This window comes from Papio anubis, chromosome 12, assembly GCF_008728515.1.
Source record: "Papio anubis isolate 15944 chromosome 12, Panubis1.0, whole genome shotgun sequence".
Classification (NCBI taxonomy): Eukaryota; Metazoa; Chordata; class Mammalia; order Primates; family Cercopithecidae; genus Papio; species Papio anubis.
In genome coordinates this window covers 49,418,242-49,434,282 of record NC_044987.1, presented here as the reverse complement: position 1 = coordinate 49,434,282, position 16,041 = coordinate 49,418,242, and the positions used below count along the sequence as shown (strand labels likewise).

Sequence of the window (16,041 nt, the reverse complement as noted above, 5' to 3'; positions counted from 1 at the left end):
GTACCTGTAAATTCTTCACTGCTTTAGAAACAAGCATTGGTAGAAAAGCTTCACAGTCATCATCCAAATGTTTGACTTCAACCTGAGAATTACAAAACCAAGTACTATAAGTTTTCAGAAGAAACAACTGCTCTTGCCATAAAAGTTGCTGAAAATACAAGTTTCCAAGAAACAGAGATTAACTAAAAGCCTTCTACACAAAGTTCATTAGCCTCCAAATGACACAACCACTGAAGGATTTTGAGACTCACAGATGAGCACATGCAGCTGGTAGGAAATGGGCTGAAGTCGCAGCACCATACCATTATCTGCAGGTGCACTGAAAGCACCAATTAAGCCGGGAGACAGGGTGTTTAGGTGGAAGGATGGGTTTTGAGAAGCAATTTCATTGTGAAACAAAGCTCCACAATGTCCTATTGCTGAACCCAGAAAAAAGGAAGAGGCCCTTAATGCGAATAAGAAAGCTCTTGACTTTGTTTTCCACAGTGCAAAACATCCCAGTTATAAATGTTGACTTATTTTTAGAGTCAGGTTTCAGAAAACATCTATACCAACAAAATCAGGAACAAAACATCTTGAATTTACAAATGTCAAATAGAAAACATCTGATTTAGCTTGCATGACTATAGCTTTTCAATCCCCTAAGCAATTTGTTTCATGATGAGATTGCTCATGAATAAAAAATGTCCTGGCAAAGTTGGTTTTATTACATCTCAGATATTTAATCAGGCAGGCATCAGGCACAGGATAGGTGCAATGTGTATTTATTTTCTACTTTGGCTACAATATCAAGGACTCAAAAAAAATATTGGAAGATCTGAAATGACAAGCTGAGTAGTAGGAGATAATTCCCCTGTGGCATTTAGAAGGTGTGTTTTTCTTTTCGTCTTTCCTTGAGTGCTAATTTTATTCTTGGTATCATCTGCACCCAGCTTGCTCCCCTTGCACCATCATCTCTGTGGCCAGTGTCTTGACTTCCTTTATACAACTTTCTTTTTCTTGTTCACACTCCAGAAAATTGAATTGAGTTTTCTAAGCCTCTCCACTCCATTCACTAATACACAGGGTGTCCAGGGCCTGTTAACAGTATGTCATAGAACATGTTGGTTGATGGGCTGACAATGAAAGCAGCATCAACTCTACGGGTACACTTCTCTAGAGTTCAGTTTGTATGTGGTGCACTGAAGGTAACCTGAACATGTGGGTCAGATCTGGTTTCAAATCTCAACTCAGTCACTTACAAAGCCATGTGACCTTTGACCGATCCTTAAAGTACCTTCTCTGAGCCTACCTTCTCTTCTGGAAAGTGAGAATAACAATACCCACCTCTCAGAATTGTTGTAAAATTTCCATGATACCAAATAAATCGCAATGTGCAAGGCCTGGCACATAATCATATTTTTTGTTTAATGTGAATTATTATTGCAATCTAATAACTTCTAGTTACTTTTATTGCTTCCACTTAATGTAATTATAATGTGTTCCCAGATACAGAATTAAGTGGAATACAGTGTTTGGCTTTGAGAATTTCAGTGAATGATTCTAGAAGAAGAACATATAAGATTTTGACATTATCAAGGTGAGTAGCGCTCTTTTTATTATTTGCATTTTATCTCTCTTTGATTTTTACTTAGGCAGTATCTGTTTACATTCTCACAACAACCTCTTAAGGGATTTACAAGCATCCAGGCATTCCTATTTGAGAGACACAGAAACTAAGGTCCAGAGAAAAGAATTCAGTTGTCCAAGGTTACAGAGCTGGTTTGAAGCAGAGCCAGGACTGTAACTCCAGTTTTCTGACAACCTATCCACCGTACCATCCAACTTCAGTTTTAGGAGCTCCAATATCCTGTGAGTTCCTAGAAAGCTGGCCTTTCCATATTTCCATAAGTTCCTGGCACACAGGAAATACTCGACAAATCTTTGATGAGTGAATGAGTGTCCTGCCTGGAAGCATTAATAAGAACCACAGTCAGTCCTATATACAGAATCTAGACATGATCCCAGGATTATCGGGCAAGAAGTTCCACTGCCACTGCAGTAGTTTCACAGAGCAAGAGCAAGCTGATCAAGTACAGCCTATCTCCCAGATCCAATAGGTAATCAATTCCTTCTAGTCTTCTCATACATATGTTACCCATTTTTTCCTGCAGCTCACTCCTGTTCTAATGAGCTTGAGCTAGAGATTTATTTATCTGTCAGAGGACTGTTCCAAATATATGAGTCACAGCATGAGAACATCAAAAACATAGCAGAATTTCCAAAAATGAAAATATATTTCAAAATCATCTTTCGTTCTGTATTTTCTGTATTCTTTAGGCCAGCAGCAGTTCTGATGCTTCAAGCCTCTTCACTCATTTACAAGATCTAAAGCACTGAACAGAGATCTTCCTTTAAGAGCAGTACCTAGTGAGTCAATCATTTTCATAAACAGGACATTTGGCTCGAGCCAGACAGCATATGGATAGGCACTCAGTCAACCTCCTCACTGTACCTCTGCCTGTTTGCCTAAGGTCAGACATGAAATGCTGCCTGAGAGTGCAGTTCTCCAGAAGAGGCTGTCAAATCCATGTCTCTTGAGGTAAAGGCCTTTGTCCAAAAACCCAGCATGGTTCTTTCTGAATCATTTTTTAATACACAACTTCCCTGTTAACATCTATTTGTGGCATGCAGAAGGCAACCTTTCCACAATGCTTCGTGTCTGGAAATCTAAAATAACAAATTATCCAGAATCTAAACAAAAACCTGGATTTGATTTTGTTTCTCATATTTCAGGACTTCTAAACTACTCTGTTCTTATATTAAATACTACTCAATGACATCTCATGGTTCTCTCCAATCCCTAAACTTACATGGCATTAAAATCCAGAAAAACTAAGTAATTAGGCAATTGAACTACGTTTTATTTTACCTTGTAACCAAATTCTTTCAACTGGCCTTGAGGGCTTTTTTTTTTTTTTTTTATGCTATATACCATGTGAAATATAATAGCCTTAAAACCTTCATCCATAAGAATTCTAACAGTCGGTAGTGACTGCCTAACACTTATAAAGAAACCGGACTCCTTACTTTGTTGCATTCAAGAAAGAGACTTGGGGTTGGGGGGGTGGCGCAGAAAAAAAGAGGAAAGCCAAGGCATTTTTCTCCATGTTTCTGCTTCCTGTGATAATTCCAGCAGCAGTGGCACCTCCTCCTTGGCTCCTATTCTGCTGAACAGGCCTGCAGTGGTTCCAGCTTCCTGTGGTTGATTCTCACCCTAAGTTCCTTCCTTCAATCCTTCAGTTCAGGGGTGGGAGTGTTTTCCTGCTGTGGTTAATCTCTAGATCGCCTTGCCATCTTCTGTTTGTTTCTAGGCTCTTTCATGGATTGTGCAACTTATTCATTTTATGATGTGCCTTTTATTTCAAATACTTAGAAGGACTTCTGTTTTCCCGGTTGGACCCTAACTAACTATTACATGCTCTATTTCATTTTTCTTTGCCTTCCACAAAACATTGTGTGAAATGTTAAATAAGAATCAGACATCCTTGGTCCAAATTCTAACTACTACTGCTGGAATAAGTAACCTTGCCTGGGACTCAGTCTTCATTTCCTCATCTGTAAAACATAATGACATAACTCATTTTACAGGGCTGTTGTGGAGATTAAATGGGAATATGAATGAGTATGAATCCTTACTGCATAATGTCCAAACAATCCTGGTTATTATTTCTCCGAACCCAGTTCTTTATTGCCTTTATAGAATACCTTAACTGTAATTACCTATCTCTCAACACATTTTCCTATGTAAAATTTTTTAATTCCTCCATGGGTACCTCAATTAGTATCATTTACTCTTATTAAAAACATGTCCCTTTCCTCCAGTCTATGCTATGAATTTATTTAAACCTTCTTGCCTTCTTAAATAAACTCTGTTTCACTCTTATGACTCATTTGCACAATAGCCTCCAGGTATTCAAAATGCACAAGGTCACCCTGCACTTTTGAAATATTTTTAAATGACTAACATCACCTTCTTTCCTACATATCAGGTTTTATTTGAGTAAATTTCTTGAGGATCATAACTATGGTTACCATTGATTTTCTTCAACTCATACATATACACGTTAAATGTCAAAAATAATTGAAAAAATGATGCTAGTTATTGAGTGAAACAAATATCTAATCAGGAAAATAGTGTTTGCTGCACTTTTCTTCCACAAATTGAAAACTGAGGATGGAAGGATTTCAGACGCAAATAAAATACCAAGTGGGTTTCACAGTACTGCATATAAGTACTGAACTTCATAGAAGCAGCATTTGTCCCTGTCAGGTGCAACTGAACACCATGCCCACAGATGTATTGTGTGTATTTGTGAGAGCAGAGGAAGAGCAGAAAAACTCAGATGAGATGTGGTCCTCAGTTTTCAGATGACTTAGCTAAATAGAGACATCACTGAGCAGTAGGAAACAGCATGAGAACAAGAAACATTATAAAGCATAGAAGAAATTTGTGTTGCAAAACCTATTAAGCATCATAAACATGAGAAGAGTCTAACATAAAGGCCTCTTGACATAGCAGAAAATAGCTATTGATAGTCTCTTGAACTTTACCATACAGTAGTATTAGGTCTCACCACTGCCCACAACTCTTACAGCCAAACTATATATAAAATAAAATCGCTATATTAAAATTAAGAAAAAGAAAGTATATCTCAATAAATATATTTTCTTGTAAAGAGTGGTTACCTTTTAGAAGGCTTGGCATCAAAGGTATGTCATTCAGTTATGAAAAAAATACACTTACATGTAAAAATTTTATTCCTTTCATTCACTGATTTGCATAGGTATTGAGTCCTTGTTCCTTTCCAAGTACTGTTTTAGGCATTGGAGATATGAAGATAAATAAAACACAGTTCTTGCCCTTAAGAAGAGAAGCAGTGAGCTAAAGTAGCAAATGTTAAATAAATATTGTGGGGAAGTGTCAAGGTGTATACTATACACTTAAAATATAACAAGCATAAATCTGACTCTCTCTGCCTATAATGTCCATCCTACTCCATTTCACTGGGAAAAAGGCCCTCAGACAAGATCAGCTCAAATGTGACCCTTCCAATCTCTATCGTCTATGTCTCTACATCTCTACAGTATACTCACTGCACACTTCTAGGAGTCTCTCTCACCTCTACCCTGTTCCTGGTGGAGGACTATGAAATCCTCAAAAGCAAAAGTGACAGTTTATTTTCTCTGAACAACTTCTGCATATACTTAGTTAGCTAAACAGAAATCAACTGATCCTGAATTTGAATTACTCACCCTTTAGAATGTGGAATAGGCCTTTCGTTACAATGCTGTTAAGCAGACTGGAGACTATATACGTAAACACTAGCACAGTTGCTGACATGTAGTAGTTACTAAACCAAATGGAAGCTTTCATTATTATCTTGTTTTTTCAACATTCAAAAATGTAAATAACTATGAAATGAGAAACTGGCTACATAGTTTTATCTGAAGAAAAGCTGTATATTGTTCTTAACTTCCTAATATGTATAAAATACTAGTGATATTTACTAGTATATCTGGAGGTAAAATGCCTAACATCTTGGTTTTTGTCCATTCTAGTCCATTCTTTGTCTATTAAGTGGGACCAATATTCAGAATGGAATGTAATAAAGCAAGACTCTATTTGGATACTTTGAATGTATTAATGAATGTGTCCATTGAGAAACAATTAAGTTTCAAAAAAAATAGCAAATAAGATATACTGTACAATCATCCCTCCTCCTCAATAGAATATTTAACTTTAGCAGCTAGTGAGCCAGGGATAATGAGGCTATGACTCACTTTACTGGTGTTAAAGATGAGAACGAATAAGTTTATAGGTAATTGTTATGCATTTAAATAGTTAAGTACTTCAGTATGAGTATCATTGACATCATCTTTCTTGTAATTAATTCTATTTTACCCATTGTCCTACTTATACTATAGAAATTAAAAAGAGGTTCGACAATTCTCTAGGTACAATCAGTTATACGTGATTTTTCTCATCATTAAAGCCAAAAGAGAATAAAGCAGGGAACTAGGTGTCCAAAATTTTGGTACTACCATATAGGTCAATAGGAAATAGCAGAAATAAATAGTTAAGCTAACACATACCCACAGACACACACACACACACAAACACACACGCATGCAGATCATGCACATAATTAAGATAAAGAGAAGAAAAGGAGACAAAAAAGTTCAAATTTGAATAGAGCCATGGAAATAATTAATAGTTAAAAAACATATTTTGTGGATTAGGTGTATGTAAAAATGCCGTGTGTTAAAGAGAATAAGAAGTAAACAAAGATCAGGGACTTTGAAGTGCTTTTAATCCTTCTTTCACACTCCTTTTACATTTCTTAAAATCAGTGCATGGAAGGATATATGCAGTCTCATGTTCATTTCACCATTATTCACAATAACCAAGATATGGAAACAACGTAAGTGTTCATTAATGGATGAATGGATAAAACAAATGTAGTATATATACACAATGGGATACTATACACTATTTATTTATTTATTTATTTATTTATTTATTTAAAGACAGAGTCTCACTCTGTTACCCAGGCTGGAGTGCAATGGTGTGATCTTGGCTCACTGCAACCTCTATCTCCTGGGTGGAGCGATTCTCCTGCCACAGCCTCCCGAGTAACTGGGATTACAGGTGTCCGCCACCATGCCCAGATAATTTTTATATTTTTTTGTAGAGATGGGGTTTTGCCATGTTGGCCAGACTGGCCTCCAACTCTTGACCCCAAGTAATCCACTTCAGCCTCCCAAACTGTTGGGATTGCAGGCTGAGCCACCACACCCAGCCTATTCACTTTTGAAAAAGACAAATTCTGTCATTTGCAACAACATGGGTGAACCTGGAGGACATTATGCTAAGTAAAATAAGCCAGGCAGAGAAAGGCAAATACTGTATGATCTCACTTATATGTGGAATCTAAAAAAGTTGACACAACAGAGAATAGAAAGGTAGTTACTAGAGGCTGAGGTGGCAGGGATGCAGTTGGGGGTGGGGGAAAAAAGAGATAGGAAAAGGAGAAATGTTGATCAAAGGGTACAAAGTCTTGGTTAGAATGGAGTAATCAGGTTTAGATATTTATTGTACTACATGGTAGTCATAATTAACAATACTATATATATATTTCAAAATTGCAAAAATAACAGATTTTTAATGCTCTTAACACAGAAAAAGATAAGCTGGTGAGATGATGGATGGATATGTTATTTAAAATATAGCATGGAACTTAATTCTACAATGTATACCTAGATCAAAACATCACATTGTGCTCCACAAATACGCACAATTATTTGTCAATTGGAATAAATGTATTTGAACATACTTCGATTGGAAAAAAAAAAAAAGAAGAAAAGAGAAGAAAAGTCACTATGGTCATCCCTCTATCCCTTATCCCTTCTCTCATTGAAAACAATGTAGAGTGTGGGAAAGAAATTAAAAATTCTAATTCCTTTTAAAGAAAAGAATTTTCCCCAAGATATATGTGTCACTTAATGGCAGCTATTTATTGAGTAATTTTTATATGTCAGCCACAGTGGTAACAGGTACTTAATATTCATCATCTCATTTAATCCTTATACCAATTATGTGAGTTAGGTGTTATAATCCCACTCATATTCATTTAAGGAAGCTGTGTTTCAGAGAGTTTACATGATTTACTCCAAAACATATACTTAATAACAGGCAGAATTGGTAATTCCAGCCTAGGTTTATCGGATTCCAAGGACCTTGCATTTAACTACTGTACTCAAGGGCAATCAAAATAAATGGAATTGATAAGTGCCATTGTAACTGTGGCACATATGATACTTTGATTCTTTCCCTCCATATAAGAATTCTTATAACACTGACATAAAGAAATGGCTCGCTAGTGGAAGATAAAATGTTATTGATAGTCCACAGAACAGTTTTTTATATCTATGCTCTTTTTAACATAAGGTTTTGCCCTTTCATCTTTAACATTTTTCCAAGTGTATAAATTTTAGTCATCTCATTTGGGTCCACCTCAAATGCCACTTCGTTTTTTACACTCTCCATGATATTCTCCAGTTGAAACTAATTTCTCCAAATTTTGAACTCCCACACTTTTATAATACGACTTGCTATCTTTAATTATTTTTACTAGGAACATATCATCTCCTCCACTAGGCTTCTGGAGGTAGTGATCTATACCTAAATTATGTCTGTGTCTTCTCTGTGTTCAGAAAACATTTGTACGTGTTTAGAACAGGCAATGACTTAGACAAGATATACAGTTTTTTACTGACTCAAATTCTACCTTAAACTACCCCAAAAAATATGAGTAAAACACATGAAAAATCAGTAGAAAAAAATTTTAGTAACTTAAAAAAAAAAAAAACTATGTTAAAGCATTTTATATACACTTACACACACATCAGTTGACAACTGCAAATCATTCTTACATATTCATTAAAGTAGGCCTTTGGGTATCAGTATTCATCAAAAATATAATTATTTTTCTCACGTAAAATAATTTGGACATACAAATATAATCTAGTCTATATTTTTATTAATTCAGTTTAGCTTTTTTTTTTCTGTTTCAACTATAATGGCAACCCACAACATTAGAATTACATGTATATACATGTTATCTTTAGATGTACAGCACTCTAGTTCTTACAAGTTTATTTTTGGTAGCTATTACTAATGGTCAACACTGATTGAAATAGTTACTATTTTTGAAAATGCAATCAACTTAGCATGCCATGCAAAAATCATTCAATACTTCACTCTTGCCTTCCCTTCCAGACTCATTTCCCATACCTTCCTCCTTCTCTGGTATTCTATAATATTAGCAAAGCAAATTCCTAACATTCCCCGAACATGCCATCTCCATATTTCTGCCTTTCAGTTCCTTTTGGTTTCCTCTCTCCACATTCAGTACTTTATATAGACTTCTATTAGTACTTATTGCATGTTCTTCTCCACCACCAGACCAGAAACTTTTCTTTTAGCCTCAGTGATTAGCATCATGTTCAGCACGCAGCATGTGTAGGCGCGCAACAGATGAATTAATGAATGTGAGCCTACTTACAATTCCCCAAGCTCAGGACTCATTTAGTTATCCAAAAAGAACAAACCTTCCTGTCCTACCTCCTGCTCTTTAAAACAAGCTTTAAATTTAGCATGTTATGCTAAGCATATTACCTTTCCAAGCTATAAAATTATAATTATCTTTGTACTTAATCCTAATTGGTCATTAAATAAACTCTTTTGAAAGTTCTGGCAATATGTATCTGTCCATTATAACCCTCTGAGGAGCTAGAAATGCAGAACTATCCGCTTTGTTGCCTATGAAAACGATCCTCAAATTAAAAAAAATAAATATATCTGCTTTGATTTTCTCCCAGTTTATACCAGGTATATTCCACCAGATTTCATTTAAGTTGAAAAGTTCTGGTTGTAAACATATTTGCCTAAAATCACTACTTTATGGCCCAGGTCAATTGTATGGTTAAATAAACAAATAATTAAGCATATAAATGAAGCATTTATTATGGGTAATTTAAATTCAAATTAAACATTTATTAAGAACCATTGAAGTGTAAAACACTATGCAAAGAGCTTTCACAAACATTATGGTTCTTAACCAGCCTTCATTGGCCACTATGTTAGATTTAGAGTAGCTCAAATCACCTGAAATTTTGTGCTATATGATATACAATAATAATAGTAATAATAACAATTATAATAGTTAACATTTATTGAAGACTTATCATTTGCCAGGTACTAAGCTAAACAGTTTACATGAATTACCATATTTAATTTTCACTAAAACTCAAAGGGAAATTGAGACTTAGCGAAGTTAACTTGCTGAAAGCCACATTCTTAATACGTGTCCAAAATGTAAAATTAACCCAAACTGTTTGACCCACTCTCCATGCTCTTAACCACTATATCAATACCTCTATTTTCCTGGGAAACGTTCATTGCTTTCATTAGTTTCTCAAATGATCTGCAAATCAAAATTGCTAAAAATGTCTCGTAAGTATTCACTTAGTCACTCTTCAAAACAACTTGTTAGGCAGTACACTATCGCTGTTAATTGAGATGGAAAGTAAGACAACATATCTTGTATGTTTGTAGGCTTATCACATTTAGATACAATTTCTCTTTTTATATAGCATAGCACAAGGACTACTTTTCTTGGTTGTTTCTGTAATTAATATTTAGATATAGCCACGCTAGCAGCTGGGATTATTCTGTTGCTGACTCAGGTCACCAGGATATCCTGAAGTGTTGTCATGTAATGACATGGCATGAAGGCAAAACTTGAGCCCTTGTGGCTAAATCAAGGCCTAAGAGAGAATTCTATAACCTGAAACTTACTCTGAACTGTTATTTGCCTTGCCATATTTTTATAGTACTCTCCTGCCACCAGTGCCTCTCCATAACAGCATATTCATGTTCCACATGCTGCAGGAAAAAAAGTATTAAGATTATTTCTAAAAACAAGCTTAGGCACTCTCACAGTAAAACAACTCCATTGTTTTATACTGCCTACAGGCCCCAGTTGTTTCATGTGGCTTATACACTCTGACTCCCATCCACTTCTCTGTGTTCCCAGGGCTCTCCTTTATGAACACTGTACTTGCACCATATGGGTCCTCGTAGTATTTTTCAATGAGTCACACAGCTTCAGAAGTCTGCTTTTAATATACAGTCCCTTCCACCTGAAATATTCTCTTGACTACTACACATCTGGAAAACTGTAAATCATTCTTCAAGATAATGTTCAGGTCTTTTTCTCTAAGACCTTCCCAAACTGGAAATTCAGATGAACTCTTCTCTATGGCTCTTTTGCTCATGGCCCCATGACAGATGCTTTCGTCATACCATATATGTAATTGTTTTAAGTAGAAGTTTCAAATAGATCACAGGCCTACTAAGAGAACATGATCCCTTATTCATCTCTGCAGCATATTATTAATAATTGTCACATTGCCTATAACATCATAGGAGCCAAAAAAGTATTGCAGAAAGAAAGGAAGAAAATTAGCAGGTAGAGAAGGGAAGGAAGCCTTGATCTGGTTCTTAAGACTGAGGTCACCCAGCCATTGTGTCTTCTCATCAACAAAATTATTCTCCTTAAGAGAGCTGCTGTTATGTTATGATGGGAGAACACAAAACACCATGGAAACACAACATTGCATATGTAAAAGAAAATGTTCATGTGAGCACTTGAACAAATCAGTTTTACAATCTTAGTAATTTGAGAATACAGCTTTGCAACTAATACTTGTAAGAAAACTACATGGTAGACATACCATATTTTTATTTCCTAAGCATTTCCACCTTACCCATCTCACTGAATTCATATAATATCCTCATTATTCTGATGTAGGTAATTTTTTTCTTTTTTGATTGGTAAACTAAGGCATAGTAATAGAGTGACAACACTAGCCTACTAGCCTTATTCCTTCTCTCTGTCGACCTATGACATGAATCCTACAAACTTTTTTACTGGCCTACTTCGTTTTATCAGAGAATATGCCAGAATTTCAAAAATCTTTCCTCTAAAACCTTTGGATGAGACAAAAAAAAAAAAAAAAAAAAGAGTGAATATCCATGGTCATGTAACCTAATTTTGATCTGCTTATCAGATCCTCTTCTTTTTCTATTTTTAGACAACAAATTAGATATTAATCCAGAATCAGTTAAGTCCAAATACGGGTTTGTAATACAGAATGGGGGTGATACAAATGAAACTCCAGGAGAGCAGATGGATTTAGCTATTGTTAAGTTAGGAATGGCTTCCAAGAACATTTTGTATAGTCCAAATTGTCTTCTGTATGCAATCTATTAACAGTTAACATGTAGAAAATGGCTAAATTGTTCACCTCATTGCTTCTGGGTTTGTGGCATCTTCTAGTGCATTGATGCCCATGAATGAATTTCTTTTTAATGGTCAAAGCTTCTATAGGATTTAAAAAATAAAGTGCTTCGGTAAAATGGTCCCCCCTGCTTTGCTTAAAATCACAATAGCCATCTGTGCAAAGCTGCTATTATGTTCCAAGCATTATACATCTACTAGTGCCCTTTGCACAGTTCTGCAGAATAGGCCTAGGCTTTATCAGGCTCATATTACAGCAGGGAAAAGTGAATTCATAGAGGTTAAGTAACATGTCCAAGATGCACTGCTGGCAGAGGTAAGATTTAATCCTTGACCTTTTTAGCTTCAAACCACTCTGTTCAACTTGCATTGCTTTGTGTGGCTTATGTAACAGCAAACACAACATTGGAAGCATCTCTGAATCATAATAATCCTAAACACTCAACTTTGGGAATACCACATTAAAAGCATTTAACATATGGCCCCCAAATTAAATGTAGCATGCACCTTTTAAAAATTACAGACAGAACTGAAGTCATCACTGAAAGAAATAAAGTTACTAAAATAGCTGGTAATGTAGAAAATTATAATAGCCTTGTCAGAAAGCATGGAATGAGATTTGAACATTTTGCATGGCATGGTTTTGTAATAGCATTTTAAATATAATCTTTATAAATTGGGTTATAATTACAACAAAGTACTTAAAATTTATTACACACATATTATGTGATTAGTAATATTGAACAGGAAGAATACATATCTGCTTAAAATCTACTTACAGTTTATTAAGAGAGATCAACACATATATTATTACTTAATCATTAACATATACTGAGTACTACATGTAGGTGTTTTGGAGGTACAGAGACTCATACAAGACTGACCTTATCCTTAAGGAGATTGTAACTTAATGGGTGCTGTTTACTGAAATGGAATGCTTTTCCCTATACTAGGCTGTCTGCTCCATAAATACTGCTAAAAATGGAAAAAGAAAATCCTACCAGTTTTCAAGTAAGACCACTACCAATGGAAATATTCACCCATTTTTTCCTTCAATGAACATGTAACGATTGTCTTTCATGGGCTAATTCCAAAGTAATATGGAGAGAAAACAAAATTGAATGAGTAGAACAAAACAAAATTGAATACGTAGAAGGTCTGGGAGGAATAAATGGTCTGGTAGGTAAAAAGACATGGAAATATGCAAGACAACATAGGGCAATATGTACTCTGTCAGAACAATGAACTCTATGCCACTTATTATAATTACTGAATCATGGTTTTGATCCCTTACTACTTGCAATGCACTGTGCTAAGCACTTATGTATGTTGTCTAATTTAATTTTCATACACCTCATTAAATACGCCCTATTAGTCACCCAAATCTATGGATAAAATTGAGGCTTAGAGAAGTTGAGTATTTTGCCCAAGATCACACATCGAGTAAGGATTTCAATTAAGGCAGTAAAACTTCAGAATGCAGTTTCTTGACCTTGACTTTCCTGCCGATGGGGTGTTTAGAGGATCTTCCAACCAACCAGAAATTCCCCTTCAGCTAAGTCTGAAAGGTGAGCAGTATATGCCATGGAAGCAAGAAGTTGAGGAGCAAGGAGGTGAGTGGTGACAAACCAGGCAGAAAAAAAAAGTGAACACAAAATCAAGGAAGCAAGAGAAAAAAAACAGTGAACACAAAGTCAAGGAAACGAAAACAAGAGAGAGTGTCACTTGTTAGGCAAACAGTTTCTTATGTCTGTCATGTAGACATAGTGACGAAGAAGTGAGAAATAATGTTAAGGAGGAAATAATCTCAAGGATACATATGGAGAAATAATGTGAAGGATACATATGGAGGAAGAAGTGAGAAAGAATGTTAAGGAGCCTAAATTTGAGACCTCTTACCAAATGTCACATTGGTAAGTAAATCTGTAAACGTTACCTTAATCCTCACAATTTCTAAGTGGCATGGGTATTATTATTATAACAATTTTACATATAAGGAACTGAGGCTTAAAATATTAAATAACTTGCCCACATTAAAAGGTTCAAAAATATTAAAGAGATTGACTCAGGAAAACTAGGTACCTCAGTAGACTTTGGGGCTAAGGGAAATAGAGGAGTTAACAATAACTTCCAAATGTTTACCTTGGGTATCTGGAGAGATAAAAATTATTTCTTCCCCTGCCTGTGTTTATAGGGCAAACAAAAGCATCACAGGAACAGCAAGGAAAACACAAGAAACTTAATCGGTTGCTAAGGTTTTGTTTCAAAAACCTTAAGGAACTATTGCCGGAAAAGAAAGACAGTACTGTTTTCTGTGATTGTGTGACTACAGCTAGATTCCCTGAGGCAGTATAATCACAAAGAATCTAATACGACAAGCCAACATCTTATGGCATAAACCTATTCATCCTAGCCTAATTAGTATCCCAATCTCTTCCTAAGGATACACACATTTTGAATACAAAACAACTTAATTCAGGAGAACTTGGTTTTAATCAAATTCACCTATAATTATTCAGATTCATGAAACACAATCAGGTAATAGTTACTTTTCAAAAACTAATTTTTATAAGAAAAACACACAATAAAATTGTCTTCACATAGTCTTTCCAGTGCAATTATATAGATTTAAAATACATTTCTAATGCTTACACACTGAGCCATGAAGTGTACCAGACCCTTTCCATGTATTATCTCACTTAATTATCACAACAATCCCATGAGTTGGTAATATCATGATCTCTATTTTATAGTTAAAGAACCAAAGCTTTGAGCCTTTATTTTTCCAAAATCATTTCTGAAGAAGAATCAATATTCAAGCACAATCACTGGCTCAAAAATGTATACCATTGACAGGTTTTCACAGTTTTTCTTTTCAAAGTATTTTCATGATAATAAGTACATAATAAGCACACGTCGATTATGTTACAGCTAGATGGACCTAGCATCATTCAAAAGCACAAGGTATATTTGTTTTCCACGATAAAAAGTAACGTGTTTAGTCATGACATCTTTTGATAAAAACACAGATTATTTGTTCAGCTAATTTCTATCACCAAATTGCTTTTAAAATTCAATTATTCAGTTCAATTATTTATTTAATGTGTATCATCAAAGAAGAATGCATCAGTATAACATTAAGCATATTTCACTTGAAATTCTTAATTATTCTAAATGTGTCTGGGGATTTGACCTGCTTAACAAAAACTACACAATAGTTCTTGGATAGGGCCTTTTCTGATAAGTCACTAAATAGATGACATAAAGGCAGTATGAAGGCAGAAAGCAAAATAGTGAGATACAGCCATCTGATCTGAACTTTTAAATTCATAATGTTTGTCTTTCACATACAAAATTATCTCACTTTCTCTGTTTCTGATTTCAGACTGCCTGTCAACATTGAGCTAGGTACTTTACAAGTATTATTTCCTTTCATTCTTACAACAGCACAATACAAGAGATATTAAATTGAGTCAACAAATGAAGAAACTAAGGTCCAGAAAGATTAATCTTTTTGTCCAATTGCTAAGCAGAAATAAGTAGCAGAACAAAATTCGAATGCCTATGATTTAAATGACATAATTGATGTTTTTGGTATAAGTAATTGTAAAATATACAATTTATAAAATCTAATTTACTTCAGAGTCTACTTTCTCATATGTAATAAGTGCATACACTTCATTCTAAGTTTAATTGTTCTTTTATAGCATATATCCAAAGATGTGTAGCTGAAAAAATTAAACGTTCTTCTAAGAAATAAGATACCTGAAATTAATGACATATGTAAGAAGCCTTTTACATATACATTGCTTTAAAGATGAAGACACAGTTAATTTATAAAAGGTCAACTGAATATCCTGTTGGGGTTTTTTTTTCTGCCACAATTCATCACTTTTGAATTCTTATAGGACATTTTAGGTAGTTCTGAAAATATGTTGTTATTCAAATGTTAAAAATAAAATTTCATCTCTTCATATGTATAGTATGAAATAGTCATCAATCTTCACTGCATTGCTATTTTTAAAACTCAAATTTTCAGTCATCTTTTGGTGAATAAAATCCCAAGTGAATAAAATCCCAAAGTCTGTGACCCACTACAATTGACTACTTGCTTGTCACTACCCTCTGTGCCCCA

At 34.9% G+C, this 16,041-nt stretch overlaps 1 protein-coding gene across 15 annotated transcripts in view; it reads right to left on the bottom strand.

Moving 5' to 3' along the window:
* DLG2 (discs large MAGUK scaffold protein 2) overlaps positions 1 to 16,041 on the bottom strand; it is a 2,166,350-nt gene that overhangs the window by 1,232,637 nt on the left and 917,672 nt on the right. The window lies entirely within an intron of this gene.